The following is a 20,312-nucleotide window of genomic DNA, read 5'->3' as shown; positions in this document are numbered from 1 at the left end:
TGGTTGCATACCTTGGAACTGTTTGACATATCATAGCCTCAGTGAATAAGGGTATACAAAGTACCCTCTTTTTAAATGTCAACACCCCCTGCCTTTTTCGGAAAAGGGAAAGAATATTTAATCCTACAAAATCAGAAAGAAATATATTTCTAAGCTCCTAAAGACATATTAGGTTCGTTAATTTGAATACATTTTACAAATGTTTATCCAGGGAATGAATCCTCAACAGTTTCAATGCTGTTCTTCCTGAGGGCCCTGCAATTATCATATTTATTTATTTTATTCATTTGTACGCCTTTTACAGGGTAACATTGTCAGTTACAAAACGGTTTTTTTAATGTATAAAACCAAATAATTTGGTAGTACCTCACAGAAGAAATAAAGATATTTATACGTGGGTCTTTATCGATTCATCGTACTGGGTAAACTTAAATGAATTTATTTTTGATACATTACCTTCGAACAACAGTTTTTACAACTTTATCGTCACCTGTGAAATGTGTTGCCAATTTTAATAATTTCCCTTTAAATAATTCCTCTGTCAACTTATAACAAAAGCAATACCCTTTGGTGTTTTTACCTCCTTTTTAAACTTACATAAGTAATGATTTATCATATGGCTTGTGGAATACACAAATTCACCATTCACTTTTTGTTGTTCAAATGACCCATTCTTATGCAAAACAGGCCTATCAAAATACGTAGCCATTTTCATTTCCTTTTAAATTAATAATAACTTTCTCTTTTATACTTTCTTGCATATAACAACATGAAATGTGCCCTTTTTGTATTTTAACATGTGTCAGTATTGGGATGAGGAAAACAAATCAATAGATCACAAACCTAGATGCCGCTATTTAACCTCAATAGATTAACCATACGGGGATGTCTGCCGTTTTGTCGGACCGTATGTGTTGAATAATAGATAAATAGCAATATCATGAAAAATATATGAGCGGTACTTCATTAAGAACAGGAAAATTCGGACAAAGAATTTATATATCAAGCGCAGATGAAATTCTGAAAGGTTATTTAAAAAGGCCATCATTGTATTTATTGTAATTTTCTATCCTTCGTCATTATTCCATCCTTGCATGTTTGGTATCAATTTTCTTTTGTCCTTTGTATTTATTATCATTCTGTAATTATTGTCCATTCTCAATCAGCTTATCTTCTAAAAAGTCTCGTAAAACCATCGTCATGTTACTATAATTACAGTGTATGGTTTTAATATTTTGTAAAATACGAAAAATATCCTGCTTTAGACTCATTCCTTCATCACTGTTCATTAATATTTACAATTACTGTATGACCAATGGGAGCGTTGCTATTCCCTCTGTGACGATTATATAATTAACATACCTTTCATTTTATTTAGTACCTGGCTAATAATCCACTTTAACATTTCTTGCAAAAGCGGGAAAATAATTTTGAATTTGGACACCATTATAGTAAAACAAATTGTTGAAAAAATGCATGACGAATCGTACTCTTAGAAGGAATATCCTAGACAAATGATATGTCGTATTGCAAATGATTTCATTTTTGTTGATAGATTAAACGTGAAGGCCGGCTTATTGGCTTCCTTCACGAGCCTGCAAGTCTCGTCGGTGTTCTGAGAAATCAAATTTTGATTAAATTATGCCTGAGAAAATCGAACTCTGTATGTCTGGAACCCCCCAAAATGCACATCCCTTCAACAAAAACGTGACCTCGAGATTGAATGCACCGACACGGTCTTAGAATAAGATTTATGTTGAAGCGTCATTGTTTTGTGACCTTGCCAACTCAAGTGTTTCCTGTATACATTCATAATGACAGGGTCATATTATTAGAATTTGGCAATGAATAGACAATATACAGTATTTGTTTGAATTGATTTATTTAGTAATAAATCGGCAGCAGACATAAAAGATAAAAGAAAAAAATGACGGAACGAAGAAAAGGAAATATGCCGACGTGCTCAATGTCCACGGAACAGAAGTTGCAATACAATTCCATGGTATTATGCATTTGGAAGTGTAAGGGACCAGAAAAGCAGATTCAATACAATCTTGAGTGAACACAGGACAGCTTCCCTCCATCTGGCCTTGGGAGGAATCTGCTACCCCGTGGTTAATTTCTGGATACACCTCTCTCGAGATTTGATCATTTTACACCCTACTTTACTTCTTTTGTGTGTCCTTTCTTCTGCTTTATGCTTATGAAATGTATGATAATGGATCCTTCAAGAAAACGAAACACTTTCATTGATTCCCTCCATTCAGAACCGTAATCCCAGCACACATTGACCTAGAAGAAACAAACGAACATGGAGGGCAATAGCAAATATTGGTACAGACGACTTTTCCCCCGAGCTTTAAGCATCTTAGTCAAGCCTTCAGGACAGCAAATTGTCTGCCAGCCACTGACAATCAAGATTATTATTCTGTGTCATTTCCATGTCGAAGTGTCGCAAATACATTTCGTCTCCCATCGTCTTTTCTTGTTAGCCCCATCGCGGAGGTAATAGTAACTCTACTATCGGATCAAATATTTCCATCGAATGCATTAAGAAAATTGCTATTGCCCCGGGCTCTATACTCGTTGAACATGTGCAAGTGAGATGTGTCTTATATCGTATATCAGCGACACATCTTACTTTTCGGTCGAATTTCAGGTGTCGTTGGAATATAAACCTGTCTAGAAACACCGCGAAGGGGGGGGGGGGGGTTGTAGAAGAAGGACAGGGCGATGTAATACAATAACTGCATTTGGGGTACAGAAAAAATAATGCAGTGTCGGAATGCAGGCTTCGTCAATATAGTTGACCTAAATTTGTATTCTGGATTTTGGATGTGTTGTTCGGGTTTGGTTTCGCGTTATCTTGTTTCGTCACAGGTTTTTTTTTAATTAGAAACATTGCTGATGTAACTTGAAAGAGCTAAAGGATTAATGGCACGCTCGGGAAATTGTTCTATTTGAAATCCAAAATCAAGATACTCAACAAAATCTGTAAAATGTAAATGAGAAAGATAATCTTTTGCATTTGCAATCAGGATTTGCATTAGGATTTGCATCGCACAAAGGCATTTAGAATGTGTGAATTTATCAATTTCTAACTACCATAATACGCTAAAGGACGCCATTTACCTAAGTCAAATAAATGTATACCCTATTGTGTTTCGTGGAGGAACATCGGAGTTTGGAGTCTTTTTTAAATTTGATTCATGTCCATAGTAAAATTATTACATTTTACATATAATTTCAACCATGAAAAATAGAATATATACAGAATTTACAAACATATAACAATCAAGATCATAGCAAAATGCTTCTTGTGTGTCATTGGCTATCTACAGAGGAAGATAGAAGACTTGTGAATAAATAGTTTGCCTTTAACACCTTACCATCAGAGGTTGGGTTAACAGTGAAACACTTGACCCTATAAGAGCTTACATCAGCCCTTGTATCCTAGAGTATTCCCGATATCAGTTACCCTCCTCTGCATCTTGGGTTACTATCGCCTCAATGTACTAGCGCTGTTGAAATGTGAGCGAATAGAAGAGGTCCTAGCGCTGATCCCTGGGGGACCCCCGGCTAAACTGGGCGGATGTAAGCAAGGTGTCCTCTTGCGAAAATAGAAAGCGGTACTACGTGGATAAAATGGGGGAATGATTGGCCTGTGTTTACAATCTTAGAAGCGATTGATTTATTTTTAATCTCTGGGTTGAGGGGAGAGGGTAATTTGATCCGTTATTCGTAACACTATTTCTCAAGAAATGCATTGCGCTCAATATCCAAGAACTGGGCATGTAAGGTTTAAAAGCCCGTATCATGTGCTACAGTTGACCTCTGGTCACCTTTGTGTTAAATCAACTACACATCTGCACCCAGTGAAAGAGAGGTATTGAATTAAATTGAATAGGAAGGAAGTCCCTTCATTTATTGATCATAAAAAAAAAATATATATATACAAAACATCTACACACTAGAAGAATGATATCAAATAACAACAACATACACAAGTAATAATGGTCAGGGTCTCTGAGAAGCAAGACTGCTTGTAATCGGGACCCTATATACAAGTAAATTATAACATAAATATAAATTTAAAATGCACACGCACGCATAAATGACTAGCTTGAATTTATACTCCTAGTGTAATGAGATGTTCCTTGTTGCCAGAACAATCAGATGAATATTTCAGATGCAGAGTCGGGTAAAGATTATCAAATAAACCTCCGCCACAACCTTTCCCTGCGCCCAACGGCTATCACTGAATTTAATGAGTATGAGAGATTCATTGATCAAAATGAGTGGTCAAAATCGATGGGTGAGAAAATTGCTTCGAAATAGGAGATTGATCAAGAATGCTTCAATGCCATATGTCTCGGCTAGAGGAATATACTAACATTTAAAAGACAAATAGACGCATCTCTTCCTCTGTTTGTAACATATTCAAGTTATATGAGTGATATAAACGACGATATATTTGATACCGTTTGTAGATAATCATCAGTTGGTCATTTGTCAGTAATTTTTGATTTTTTGTTTGGCGACAAGACTTTACTTGGACGAGGATATGATCCTTCGTCGACTATTGTCCCAAACATTAGCGAATATGCCTAATCGCTGGCGATATCGATACGCCTTGAATCCATTATAACTTCCCCCTAAAGTAATGCTAATCTAACCTTAATCACGATGGGTTTTTTATCAAAGACGACACTTTTCAAAGAGGCTCATGGGGTATAGAGGATCAAGAAAACCAGGCAAATTACTTAATTAAATTCCAGATTTGCGGTAAATTCTTCTAGGAAAAAACCCGCGGACTAATGTACTTCTGCTTGGCTGCAAATGGTCCCTAACTAAATGTGAATGACTGGACGGCATCAGCTTGTTTTGTTTTTCAATTAAGTTTACATCTTAGCGGAATGATTGTAGCTTTTCCTATTAGATTTGGATTATCATAACTAATGGCCACGCAGACAAAGAGGGGAAAGTAGCAAAGCCAAAGATAGGAGAATCGATTGTAATCATTGTAACTTAATGGCATTGCGGGTCAGTCCTAGGACAGTGACCTTGTTACCGGAAGCAAAGAAGACGCCATCGAAAATGAAAGAAAAAAGATACAATACTTTTGAAGGACGCATATCCCACGAAAAATCTTATGGATGGTATTTTAGTTTAGCTTTAAAATGAAATATTATTGCGGAATTATTTTGTATAATATTTTTTAAAGAAACCAAATGTGTTTTTAAAGGACATGTGAATAATCATCTTTGGATGACAAGACACACTTTGCCTGATTATCATACAGGATTCAGCATTATAATAACGTCTATATATCAGGTAGAAACTCTTTGGTATGTCAAAGGAACAACAAGCATGTTGTCTTAAAGATGCACACGCTTCACCGATTATCGCGCCCCATTAGTGTCAATAAAATGGACCGTTTTATGGAGATATGTGTAAAATATATTGGAGTTGTGATCTTACGTCGACGATGCGTCACGAATTATCCCCACCTTAACGCCTGGAAGAAGATGGCTGTTGATATTCACTTAATTTAGACCAGAAGAAGATCAAGTCTGCAGAAGGGTTTGACCAGATACACCCACGTTCATTGGCGTAGCTAATGAGGGGGAGTATGGGGGCCCCTGGCCCCTCCTCCGTTTTACAGCGAATAAGAAATGATGGAGAGAAAATGAGAAGGAAAAAATGAAGAAGGGGAAGGGAACGTAAAGATGAATCTCACCCCACCGTCCCTGTAATCGTTGGCCTTTATGATTCTTACTTCAACCACCGAGTAAGATTGATGCCCCCGTCTACCCCGCCCCTCATCCTATCCATGCGTACCTCACCAATGGTAAGACTTCAACACCCTTTAAGCGGACACATTAACCGTGTTGAATGTTTTACCATGGTATGTTGCGATTAGTTTTGGGTTTTATCTTGGCGTCTAGACAATGGATGATTACATTATTAAATAGCGAGAAAGTGGAGTAATACAACACATATTAGTGAAATAAAAAATGTAGAGAGACTGGACAAAGAAAAGAAAACAAATACTGAACAACAATCAAGAAACATATGATACATGGATTTCCTTCATGACGAGTCGCAATTTAACAAATGGATGACTACTTGTTGATGTTGTTTTATTCCGATAAGAAGGATTTCATATCTACCGTAGATTGCGCCAACTAGTCATGAAAGAATGCAACACAGTAATGTAGCTATATGTTTACACACACACGCACACACACAATACACGGACGCACACACACAATTCACACGCGCGCGCACACACACACATGCACACACACAACGCACACGCACATTTTGTCGATTTCAGGAGACACTATTGAATATTGTTTTCTAACCTCTGAAGTGAATTAGAATCGAAATTTAACTATTTGTGAACCTCGTGAACTGTTTCAATTTCCTGAATTTGTGTTTGTTATATTATAATATCGGGTATATCATTTTGTTTTACATCAAGTTAAGGTGTTGTAGTCGAGTGCTCTTTACAACACTCGACTGGAAACACAAAAGTCATGGTTCAAGCCCCGGTGATGTACTAATGCCCTTTGGCAAGACTTTATTTATTAATGTATCTTTCCCCTCTCTCTTTGCCCCCCCCCCCAATTTATATTTGTCTGGCTATCTATACGTGAGATAGCCGTCTCCTTTTCTCTCCTTTATCTCATCTAACTACCTTTGCCTTCTGTCAGTTAAAATGAATTCTAAATATCCCTGCGAATATTTTTCTTCAGATATTGCGCTATTCCTTTGACTTATTCCCGCTCCCTTATCTCGGCTTCCTGCTTTCTACCTCTCGCCAATTTCCTTTCCCATTTCTTTCTTCCTCGATTTTCTTCTTTAACCAATTTTTCATCTTTCATTTTTTCTTCATTAACCCCCTTTTCACATCCGTACTCAACCCTACCATTATGCATACCCCAATTGTGTCCCTCTGAATTTGCTTTCACTCCGGCACGTCCCGTCAGATAACCAAAAACCTGATGCTACACTGAATAATGTTATCTTCCCCGTACTTATTACTTTTTTTTTATATTAAGAGAAGTCTGACGCTCGAATAATACTTACTGTCATATGAAGTTGATGGGTTTGTTGATCTATATTATTACACCTTGTCTTCGCCGAGAAAAGGTTAATCTCGCTTTAGATGAGACTTACACGCCTCGTTGTAATAAACTTGGTTCATTAACATATCAGCCGCCATATTTTATTGGGTAATTTTTTCCGGTGTTTGTAATAAACATATTAGCAGTGTAACATGTATATTAACTAGTAGTATAAAGGAGGTATCGGACTTGTCCATCCAATTTGTTTCTCTAAAATATGGTGAGTACCTACTTAAATAAGCGGCAGTGTTAAGAGGGTAACTTTTCTCCTGTATTTGTTATGAACATGAAGCAAGCTTTGCAACATGTATGATTGGGTAATCAGGCTTGTTCACACCATTTTTTTTCACTAAAAAGAAGGCTTCCAAACTGCCTTGCATTGGGGCAGAACCCTTGTGTTTAGCTCCTTGACCTGCGCAAAAGGGCATTGGATCTGATCTGGAACGAGAACGGGGAAATACAAAATGTCCAAAACGAATTCAGAATTAAATGTAGAGGGCAAGATTCAACCTGTTCAACTTGCTTTATCCCCCTCCGTAGACCTCTGAAGGAAGACGACGGTAGGTCGAAACTCTTGACATTGTTGATCACATTGTGGTGGTGGTTTATTTTACCTGACTGCTAAGAAAGCATAAATGCTTGTTAGTAAGCAACCAGACGGCCGACGGCTTTAGGTCCTCTCCGAGGGACCTGGTAATGAGGATCAATGCCTTAACAGAGGGCACTAGCGCATCGCCTTGGTTTCGAACCCGGGTCACCGGATTACGAGACCACTGCTCTACCGAACTCTTCGATACAGGTGTTTAGTGGGAACTGCTCCTTATAGCTGATCGAGTATGGACATTTTTCTCCAGGGACCACAATCACTTAGGTCACATTCAGATAACGCGTCCTTGAATACACTATTCATTATATTCATCCAGTAGGCCGCTATCAAGCAGAACCCTGCATGATGTTTTCTTTATCCATCTGAGTACTTGAGCCACCCTAATGGAAGGTGAACTTCCTGAAAGAGAAGAAAAAAATAAAGGGACCACTTTTACGGCGAAGAATTATATGTAGGATGGTTAACGTCGATATTTCCAACTCAAGTCCACTCGAGTTGTCTTCTGGAAATAAATGTTTCGTTAGATTAGTATAAGAAATACTTTCTTATATGATAATAAATAATAACACTGTAGATATTTATACTGTGTAGCGCCGGTATCCGCCAGGCTCTGACGCTCATGGCGCTTTACACATATACATGCATATTCATAAATGAATAATTGCCAATGATGACCCTACTAGATGCAACTTTGCAAAAGGTTAAATCTTCGAAATATCCCATTAGTTCTTTTTAGTAAAAGCAATGGCATGAGATCACGACTGGGCAGCGCATAGACTGTAGCCATAGCAAGAAGGGAGGGGAACAGCGAGGGGGAAAGGCTGTCGTTACGTTCTAGAAGCGGAATAGATATGAGAAGGAAAGAAGACAAGCGATATCTTCAAGAGAAAACAAAGATAACATGATGTAAGCGAGAGACACACTGAACGGTAAAATCGTTTTATGTGCTCGGGTTCTCATTCTGTCAACCTCGACCAGTACCCTCCCCCTTTCTCTTCCCGACCGAATCGTCACGTTTTAATGGCAGAGCTCCGAAGCGGCATCAATTTTCATGTATTTAATTCCATGTCATTACCGACTCTGGCAGTTTCCTGTCTCGATCTCGTCTTTCCTGCCCGCCCGGCACGTCCCGCAGTGTTAGGTTGTAGGACCTCTTTTCTTTAAAGGGGATCACGGGCGTACAGGTAATGGAACTGTATACCTAAAGAAGGCGCTTATCTTATTCTGAATTGTTAATTGCAGTATTTAATGCGTTTGTTGGACCAAAATACGACAACTTCGATGGAAACCAAATACAATACAAAGCGCCGGCAGACATGTGGACATGATGATGGGACTACTAACAAGCTTCCCTAATCCTTATTCGTCCATCACTAAACTTGTTGCTGATTATGCTGATTACTCCGACACATTTGTCTTAGCCTGATAATCTTTTTGTCTTATTAAACACATTACATCATTTAATTTTTTTAGGAGGATTCTTAAAAAATAAATATCCGTCGCAACTCCAGACTATCTTTAGAAGATGTCATTAATCAGTGCGGAATACCTGGAGAATGAAATTTTAATGCATTTTCATCATCAGGGAATTGATTTTCGTCCGATGAAAACGAAATACGAAACCTCTGTTGGCAGAGAGCGAGTTGAACGATTGAAATGAAAATATATCTTAAGACACATCACCTCTATCCAGTTGTTTCTTTACCGTTCCTAGGTTAGTCAATAATAATAATAATAATAAGAGTGAACATTTATAATGCGCCATGTCTATCAAAAATGACACTCATGCCGCAAAAAATATGGAGTTTTATAAACGTGTTCTGAACAAGCGCAATCCTGCAAAATCTGATGTATTTGATAACCAATAACATGGGTTTCATGAAGGGATAAGAGAAAGAGAGAGAGAGAGAGAGAGAGAAAAGAGAGAGAGAGAGAGAGAGAGAGAGAAATAAAGAGAGAGAGAGAGAGAGAAATACAAGTACACTTTCATTTAAAATATAAAAAAATAGAACTCTGAATAAATCTTATTGGTTTATTGCTGTTCCCATTTACATTAATCCGACACAATTGACCAGCTTGAAACACGTTTGTTCCGTGTTTTTTAAAACCAACAATAATAAGGAAGTCTGTTTTCTCTTTGAATGTCATTTGGTGTGAGTGTTCATAGTCAAGATGATAATGATGATGATAAAGGTATTTTGAACGATAGTAGTTATCAGGATATTAATTATTTCGAAACGCAATAGTCCTTGGTAGTGGGGTGGGGAGGGGCGAGGGGGTCTATTGATTGGTACGTACCAAACATGTAGCAACCTACCATCCAGAATTACCCTAATCATTTATCTGCGGCCATGTCGTATCTTGACCGTGAAACAATCGGCACATTAGTGTATCGATGTTTCCATTTCTCCTATTTTCCCAATATCGTATATCTCTTTAATGAGAACAATGAAATGATGAATGTTAGATCAGCGAGGAAGAACAGTCACGACAGATTTATGATGGACTGCGTGAGGGAATTTCCCTCGCATCAGATCCGCAATCTGAAACATATCTTGCGGTTTTATATTATAGCAAGAGGAATCTTTGATAAAACACAGAAATCATGGAAGAGAGAGAGAGAGAGAGAGAAAGGGAGAGAGAAAGCATAAAAATGCAAAATAGACAGTAGTGCTACAGAAGGGAAAGAGTGGTGGACAGAGGTAAAGATGAGAAAGACAGAATGACAGTGAAGAGAGAGAGAGAGAGAGAGAGAGAGAGAGAGAAAGAGAGAGAGAAAGTTTATGGGTGGTTAAGGAGTGAGGTTTAAGTGTTTAAATATATGGATATATCTTTCCTTTTTATACGACTGTGTCAGTTTAATCAAAGATTTATTACAAAATTTAAAATCTTATTATTATTTGTCCGATTGCCAGAAAATTATTTTGGGTCCTATCAAAACTACATGGGCTTCAGCCATAGCATTTCACAAGCACGAATTTCCCTTAAAAAACTAGAAATATTGTTAACTGATACCTTTAAAATAAATGCACGGAAACTTCGACCGCAAACTTTCAGAGTGGCAAACTTCATGTAATCAAAATGTACACATTTACCGCACCCACTTCTTTTAAATATTGGATGAGACCTGGCGGCGTAACCGACTCCCAAATGCACTGCTTCTGATAAATTGCATGTGCATTTTGATATTGTCCTGCTCCATTTTAGAGCGAGCATGCCGATGGGTAATTCGAGCTGTACTTTTCTATAAATCTCATTGACTTTTCTTGTTAATCCCAAGTCAAATGCATAAGGCACTCAATAAATCAAGTTGGAATAAGGCCGGTTGATTGAGCTAATCGCAAATGCTCTCTTTGGAACGCTTGGGATGCGATTTAATGTAAATTTTAATGTCCTCTGCTTAGAACTACCCTTAAAAGGTCAGCTGAATTTCAGACAAGGGAACAACAAGAGGGGATAACATCATGGCGGAGACATGCGGGAGGGCATCCAAAGGGAAAGAGGGTAATTCCAGCAACATCAAAGAATGTAATCAAAATCTTAATGAGCTCTTAAGATTAGCCTTACTTTTTCCACCAGCATTTCTACCTAATCTCTCTCTCCCTCTCTCCCTCTCTTTCGTTTCATCTCCTTCTGCTTCCTCTCATTTTTCACCCGACTTTTGTTTGGATGAAGGCTAATGCTCTCTGACAACATTTCGACCCCCGGTATTCTAAAAACTCATTTTGGTACTTAATTATCTGACTTTTTATGTTGTTGTTCTGGTCCCTTCAGATTATCAATACACATCTACATTAACGAAAGAAACCCTTACACGATATTTTTTCAATCTAAATTATTCCTCCTAGGCATGCTAGGCGGCGTACAACATAACTACTTATTTTGCTACTTTTACCATGTTCACTGGAATCACTGCAAACGCGGAGATTCGTCTATTTTTATTTTCATGAAACTTCTTCTAGGTTTTTTTTAAAGCATTACAGTCCAATCATGCCAGTCATTGCCCGATCACAAAACAATGCATACAAACCCGCGGCGCATAACATACTTTGAACCAATCGTGTTTAATAGCCACCCTCAGTCTCTTTTAAAAGAACTCCTCAGTCACACCGCCAAACCGACTGATTCTTGGACTTTCAGGGGTAATAGAATGTGTTGTGCTTGGTCGCTGTGGTCGGTCTGATGTCGGTCTCGTCGTTTTTCGGCAATCGACGTGTTGTAGGCCTGATGTCAGGCTCGTTGTTGTTCAGCAGTCGGTATATTGCCACGTTTTTCGGTCTGGTGTGGGTCTCCTCAATCGGTCTGTTGTCGGTCTAATGTCGGTCTCGTCGTTGTACGGCAATTGACCTGTTGTCTGTCTGGTGACGGTCTCGTCGTTATTCGGCAATCGATCTGTTGTCGGTCTGATGTCGGTCTCGTCGTCAATCGACAATCGACTTGTTGTCGGTCTGATGTCGGTCTCGTCGTTATTCGGCAATCGGTCTGTTGTCGGTCTGGTGTCGGTCTCGTCGTTGTTTAGCAATCGGTCTGTTGTCATGTTTGTCGGTCTGGTGTCGGTCTCGTTGGTGTGACAGGGGTATAACGGAATGGCTAGAATGCAAACTCCTTAAGGATCTCATCCATCCAATGAATGAGCGAATGACAGAAACCAATTTGTGTACAGATCGAACAGATCAATCAATGATGTAACTCTCTCGCTCTCCTTCAATCTACCCCTCTTCCATAACCCCCTCCCCTCTCTTTCTCTCTTCACTTCCCAGCCCTCTCCCCCCTCTCTCTGTCTATCCCTCTCTCTATCTCTCTCCCCTCTCTCTCTCACACACACTTTCTACTACTACTACTATTCCTACTACTCCTACTACTACTACTGCTGCTGCCAGACTATCTCTCTCTCTCTCTCTTTCTCTCTCTCCCTCTCAGTCCATTATCTTTATCTTACCCCTATCTTCCTTTCTGTCTTCTAATTTTCCCCCTTTCTCTTTCCCCTTCTCCGTCCAACTCTCTTCCCTTCTGTGCCCCTCTTACATTCCTGTTTTCCCCATATCTTCCCCCGTCAATTTCCAACCCTCTCTATCGTTCCCTCTCTATCCGTCGTCTTCCTCTCTCTTCCCTATCCCTCTCCCTCCGTTACTCTCTCTTTCTCTCTCCCTACCTCTCCCCTTACTTCCTGTATTTTCCTATCTACACTTCTGTTTTCCATCCTCTGCTCCTTTTCTCTCTGCCCCTTTTTCTCTTTTTCCCTCTCAAAATCACAGGGTTGTTGATTTTCCTTGACAAAATGTTTAGTATTTCCTCTTGAATCTTCCTTCTTACCTTCTAGAGATTTCTTAAAGCTTGACAGTTAGACATTCGAGCAATTCTTTAACCTAGACCGTTCCCTCAAATTCCACATGTTTTGTCAATACTCTTTAGTAAGTCTGCTTAAATCTTCCTTTTCCTCTAAACTTGACATTTTCTAGTAACGTCTTTTACCTTGGCCATTTGAATGCCTCTTTTATCAATACTTGTAGTTGTTCTTCCTAATTCGTCCTTTTCCCCTAGGTCTTGACATTATTAAACATGTCTTTAACCTTGACCTTTTGAATGCATATTTATCAATACTTTTAGCTGTCTTCTTTATTCTTCCTTTTCCCCTAATTCTTGAAATTATTAACTGATCATGTCTTTTACCTTGAAAATTTGAATGCCCACGTTTATCAATACTTGCAGTTGGTCTTTTTGGAAGGGGCATCTTCATATTAACTTGATTTCAATTCATAAAGTAAAACATGAGAGAAACGAATTAGTGAAATTTGACCAATAACCGAAACAAAATAAGAAAGTTATGAGATTTTGAATTTGTCACCACAAAAACACAAATTGGCAACACTATGACATACCTTGCAGACTCCTCTCCAATTTCCTTTGTGCAGAACATTTCATAATTTTTAATTTTCTAAGTTATTGATGACGGAATATATTTGTATCATTCAGGGGATGTATTAAAACATATTTGCAATAACTATATCTAGGATGATGTACGATTGAAGATTGTCTTGTAGTTTTTGTGTACAGTGCTAACGGGAGGAAAGCTCGCAAGATACCTATTAAACAGATTGACTGACTGCACCTTCAAAAATGTATAACTTTCTTATTTTTAATTGTTTTTGCTAAAACTTTCACTGACCTGTTTCTCTATTTCTTCTGATTCTATTAAAACCAATTTAATATCAGAATGGACTTTCCCTTTTATTCTTCCTATTCCTTTAAGTCTTGACGATAATTCTTCATGTTTTAGCCTTCATCATTCTCTCACAATGCTGATGTCACGTCATGCATGAACGCTTCAAGAATGACGTCTGACTTTCCTCACCAAGGCTTGCGTGAGGATATAGATTGATCAATACGAAGGTTAGCACAAGGTCGCACTTGGAAATGTCTCATCAAATCAGAAACCTGTCTTCTCTGCTGAGCAGAAGGTCTCCATTTCACGTTCGAATAATTGATCCGATACCACATATTATGTTTGGTTGAGGTCATAGTTTTTCTGGCTCATATAGGGGTAAGGAAATCTGGTGGATTGCCTTCGAGAGGGAGTCGCAAAAACAAAGCAATGGGACTAATCGTCCAAACGAGCTGAACTCGTGAACGTAATGATGACACTCATTAATCAATATTCCCAAACCATTGGCACATTAATCTTCAAGTCATGCGCGAATTGTTAACCAGAAGAAATGGAGCGAAGAACAGAGGGAGGAATTTGAGATAGAGAGAAAGAGAGCGAGAGAGAGAGAGAGAGAGAGAGAGAGAAGGTAAATATGTGTCTATACTAAATGCCTTCAGAAATTTGTTTGTGTTTTTTAAAATCATATTCCTAGATCTGTTTTTGCTTTCTAGATCGTATAGAATGGGCTGCGCAATCAAACAAATGGAATCGAAAACGCTTAAAAATAGCACCACACAGGAGATTTACTGCTATGTTGAAAGAAGAAAAAAATTGATTGAAATGAATAGTAATTATTCTCTCTTCTGTTGCTTTTTCTTTGTCTGGTCATGCGCTGCATAGGCCAATCATCGAACATGATGGTCTTTAAATATAGAGTTGAGTACTGATTGACATCGCGTGATGAAGGGAATAGTCTAGTTCTTTGGTCATGTTAATTATTCATGCATACATATTGTGTGTGTGAGGTCTCGGGATCATCAAATGACTGACGCGATTGCACTGAAACTCCCATATACTGAAAATCACTCCACACAGATACGAGTACATGGGTTTACACCCATTTGGCATAACCTTTTTGTCAATGTTTTAATTTGGTTCAATCATAATTTATGACGATTCCTGGGCATCTAAGAAATAAAACGCATTTTGAAACATTGTTGCTACGCATAGTAATATTAATAATACAAAGCTCACAATTGCATTACAATACCTCAACTTTATCTTTAAGTCATTTGCGTTACCAACGAAGACGTTGACCGTAGAACAAATTCCATCCTGCCTCGATCGTCCTCCACCAAGTGGAGGATGAAGGGCGTTTGCTTTACCCTTCATACATCCCTGACTAACATCCGATGACAAATACTTGGCTATGTTTCCCCGATCCATACGACCTGATTCGTCAACATACTTCCGAGTGAATGACCGGATCAATAACGCCGGGAATGGGAGGCGAGCTGCGTGCCGAGAATGGGTAATGATGGAAGCCCTTTTTGCATTGGTTGGGTGCTGATTATTCCCGAGTTCCTTTTATCTGGTGTGTTGGTCTTTATTTGGCGAATTACGCCACGTGTTTTTCGACTTGGACGTAGACGGCTGCAGCCCACGAGACCGACATCCTACTATGCAAACAATGTCGGTCTTACGAGCCTTCTCATAACTTTCTCGATGGTTAAAGGTAATACAAATTTTGGGGAATTTTGAAAATTGGGTGGATAGTGATTCTTTACAATTTTGATATATTTTGATGCCCCTGTGGATGTATTATAAGCACTAGAAAGTTTAGCCCCTTAAACACTTCTGCTTTTGAGAAAACTTGAATATAAAAATTTACCGGTGCTCCCGGTAAATTTTGATGAATTTCAAATAGCGCCTACGGCCGTACTATGGTAGTTGCGACCATGAAAATCTCAGAATATGCAGTTGTGGTATATAATTTCCAAATGGGAATAGCTAATCGGTCGATTTTAGTCAAGAAACATTGTTTTATAGCTAAATTAATATATTGACCTTGAGAGGGAGCTATACAACATAAGGAGTTTATTATTTACAATTTCCTAACTTTAGACTCGATTTCAACCGGGACAACTCTTTTTCAAAGAGTATGAATATTGTAGAATCGCATATGCTTCCAATATGTTCATTTGAACCGAATTCATGACCCCATACAAAAACTTTGTATTACCTTTAATACTGTAGACCCTTGACCCACAAGACCGACAGACTACTAGACCGACAATGTCACTCTCCTGGGCCTTCTGACAATTTTTTTGAAGGTGCACCGCAGACCGATAGACAAGAGACAGACAGCCAATGAGACCAACATTTTCCCTATCTTCTCTGATGTATTTCTCTGCTGTGTCGGTCTCATTGGCTGTGGGTCTTATTGACTGACCCCGATTTAGACTTGTTTCTCAAGTTATTTGCAGAGCATTGGACAGCAACAGTCGTCTTTCACCTGGCTCGAGATAGACCATAGAGTTGTCTTTTCTACTCCAAGCTCAACAACTTTTGAACATGCTCAATATTCTCATGATAGTCATTCAACAAGAGCTACTCTGATGTGGTTTCGAATGAATGCTAACTTTTACGAGCTAGGCCGACTTATTTTTGATCGCCTAGCCAATACTACCAACTACGAGCATGAACTTGCAAATGCTTAAATAACTTGGGATTCTTTCAAGTTGTTTCCCGAGTTGACTTAACATCGCCATCCGTCTGTTTAGCGTGTCAGAAGGGATTTTTTGGAGGATGAAACTGCCTGACTTTTCTTTCCTAAACTAATTTACTCCTCATCTTCATCGATTTATAGTGAACTTGGAGTCACTTCATCTCATATTCAAAGTTATCGAACCATTCAAGGAAACCAAGGAGAAAATAGAACTAGCGCGTTTGGTAGGTGTCACGTGTCCACACTAAACAAGTTATTCTATCTCCTCTAACACGTCTCCTGTGTTTCTTTAAACGATGTTATCACTATGATCGATCACTTTCATTACCATATTTCTTCAGGGCAGGCTCTGATCGTATTCCTTATAAAATAACAAAAGTAAGAGGAAATTGCGGCGAACTGTTTTTGCTCATCCGGCGTCATTCCAATCGATCATGTGATAAAGCGTGGCGGAGCACAAGACAAAAGAACATTATAGTGCGATTGCTACGTAACGTATGCCGATGAGCACATACTACAGACGAATTGATGATGATTTTGTTTGTCTTTTATCCCGGATGTTTTTAGAAATGTTGGCGTACGTGTGTTCTGATTTGCCAAGACTTGTTACATCTCTAGGGAGGGGAGTCATTTCACTTGCTTTCGCATCTTCAGGAGTGGACAGTCCATAATTACCTAGACAATCTACACCGACAATGCAGATTGTGTACAATCCATTTATTATTTATAGTTAGGTGTGCTTGCTTATTTTATGTTTTACACACTTATCGAAATTATATTTATATTATCGAAAGTTTATTCACCTGTTGTACACTAGGCGTTATTTCGATTGCGTCATTAAATACGCTCACCAAGCCAATGGAAGAAGGCAGTGACTACGCCAGTAACTCCACACAGTGTCTGCGTTGTTTATTTTGAATTTATTTTATTTCTTGTAAGATATCACTCTAACTTGGCACGTAAAAGACCGCGTCAGTCGCTGACGCAGACCTAGGAAAAGCAAGCAATCGACGCCTCGTTTGCAGTGGACGTAACAGACTGAAAAGAAAAGGTACTTTGCCGTGATTCAACCTCGCGTTATAAAGTAGTGCACACTGCCCTGTATCACCGATGGCATGTACACTTAACAGCGTCTCGTTTTTTTCAGTTCATATCTTGTTACCAATCGGTTAACATAATTTCGAACATCTTTATCACTTGGAGTTCGTATGCGGTTATTGGTGGAATATAAATGGTGTAACTGAGACAGAGATATTGCCACATTTAGGGTAATGTATTAGGCCTATAGGATATCGAGGTTACATCGAATGACCAAAATGGAATTGGATATAGACATGCGAGAAAATTAAAGAAGGTTGGGGTGAGGGGGGAAGTGAGTGAGAGAAAGAGATGAATAGAGTGGGAGAGTAGGGGATAGGGGAAAGAGATGAGGAGAGAGAGAGAGAGGAAGAGGGAGGAAAGTAAGGAGGATAAGAAGGGAACAGAGAGGTCAAAGAGAGAGAGATGGGGGAACTGGAGAAGAAAGAGCAGTAGAGCGAGATAGAGAGAGAGAGAGAGAGAGAGAGAGAGAGAAAGAGAGAGAGAGAAGACAGACAGAGACAGACAGAGACACATAGAAAGAGAGAAATAGAGAAAGAGAGAAGACATAGAGCGATAGAGAGACTGAAAGAGAGAGAGAGAGAGAGAGAGAGAGAGACGGAGAGATAAACAGAGATAGATTGAAAGACAGAGATATGCTGTTTCCATGGAGAACGATTACGTCGCATATCGTGAAACCGAGATTTGAAATGATATTTCGGTAACCCACGGTTTGAAGAAATATAAATTAATAACCTGTCAAGCCGACACCAGGTTTTGATTTATAGCTGCTGTATTGGGACTGTTTCTGGTTGGAAAAGAGCACTCGCATAAGTTTTCACCCTTTCAGTGCAGTGTCTGATTACCGCCACTGTACCCACCGTACCGCTGCAGCGCGCTGGCGTCTTATATCAACTTAAAAGGGAGGGGGCACTGGTTTTACTCGGCGGATGTAAAGTAACAATAATGCCGACAAAGGTGAGTTTGCGGAAGGCTATCCCACAGTTTTTTTCTTTATCTTGCCCCTTTCTTCCTTTCCCTTCCCATTTTCTTTCACTTTTTAAAAATGTCTCATTTTTGCTTTGGAGGCTACGTACGTCACTCCAGATCCCGGTACAGTGACATACTTTGCTGGGATCTGTAGAGAACGATCTTCTGCTTTACATGGAGGTGTACTTTAACAGTTCAAGTGAGACTAAAAATAATGATTGATTGATTGAGTGATTGACGGAGAGATTGTTTGATTATTTCAATATAACCGTTTTCGAAAGATAAGGAAAATGTAAGCAAACATTTCACCTACGGCTTTAGTAAAATCCATGGTTATATCAAAGGGTTTCTTGCGTAGAGAATCCATGTATTATCGAAAGGGCATTTAATCGGATCGAGCAAAAGACACTTCGCTAAACTTCAACAAAATGAACTGTTTCCCTGAATATTCTGAAAATCACAATGACATGCAACACAAAAACTGATAAACCCAACCACATATTCCAATTGCAAAGGCATCAATTGCAGCGTATTCATTTGCCATCTTCTACGGCTTGTATGCCTGTTGTGTCGAATCTCTTTAGAATTGTATTTTAAGTGTCTCCTTCACGAGCCTGTTTGAATTGTAGTTGTATTTCAAGTGTCGTTTCACTATCCTGTTTTAGTTTTATTTTATTAGAACATGTAGAAACCCTCATCAATTAATACACATGATGATTATTAGAAAAGAACTTCAAGACTACTTACCATATCGAATGAGTGGTTGAAGTACAGTTAATGGCCCTACTTCAACATTTTCAAAATACAAGACTTTCGATTTTAATATTGTCAGTTCATTGCCCTTTAATATTGCACAATCTCTGGCAGTTTATGTTATTCCAAAGACCATTCTCATCTTCGTTCCAGCCGCAAGCCCCACCCCCTCCAGTCTTTAAGCAATATCTTTAAGATTTAATGTTCGCCACGTTACAATATTCTTTGCCACCAGGTCTTAGAGTTAATGGACCTCTGTGCCAAGCTAGAAATATTATTCCTGGTATTCGTGTCTTCACTTTAAAGGATATAAAACTTGACGTCATAATGTTACATGAGGTCGTGCACCTGATACCAGTGGCGTAACTAGGTAGCGCATTGGGGACGCCTCCACCTCTTTGCGGAAAAACAGATTAAGAAATCAATAAAGTAACAAGAGAAAGAAAGGTATGATGTAAACAAAATATATTCCATTTTGGGCGGTCTCGATAATTTCTATATTATCTACAGGCAAATTAATTTGGAAGTCAAAAAGACTATGGGAAGTAGATAAGAAATGGCGAACGGAGATTGAGGGACTTTATGTGAAATGGAAGGAGAAGAAACAACATATGTACAACTTTTGAACTGTTTTGGAGGGAGGAGGTGGACGAGGGGGGGGGGGGTAGGGGGTTCTCACATGGCAGGATATGAGAAGCATAATGGAATCTCTGATTCAACAAGCTGCCCTTGGGTAGCTGTCTCTGTTTTGTTTATTCATGTATGTACATTATGGAAGAAGATTCTCGTTTCAGGCGTGCGTGACTCGCAAAATAAACTGACGCTCTATCGTGACAGCGAGAGGCTACGGGTGGTAATGGATTTCAGGCGGGACCTGCC

This window comes from Strongylocentrotus purpuratus, unplaced genomic scaffold, assembly GCF_000002235.5.
Source record: "Strongylocentrotus purpuratus isolate Spur 01 unplaced genomic scaffold, Spur_5.0 spur5_scaffold_19, whole genome shotgun sequence".
Taxonomy (NCBI): domain Eukaryota; kingdom Metazoa; phylum Echinodermata; class Echinoidea; order Camarodonta; family Strongylocentrotidae; genus Strongylocentrotus; species Strongylocentrotus purpuratus.
Note: the sequence above shows the minus strand (reverse complement) of the source record.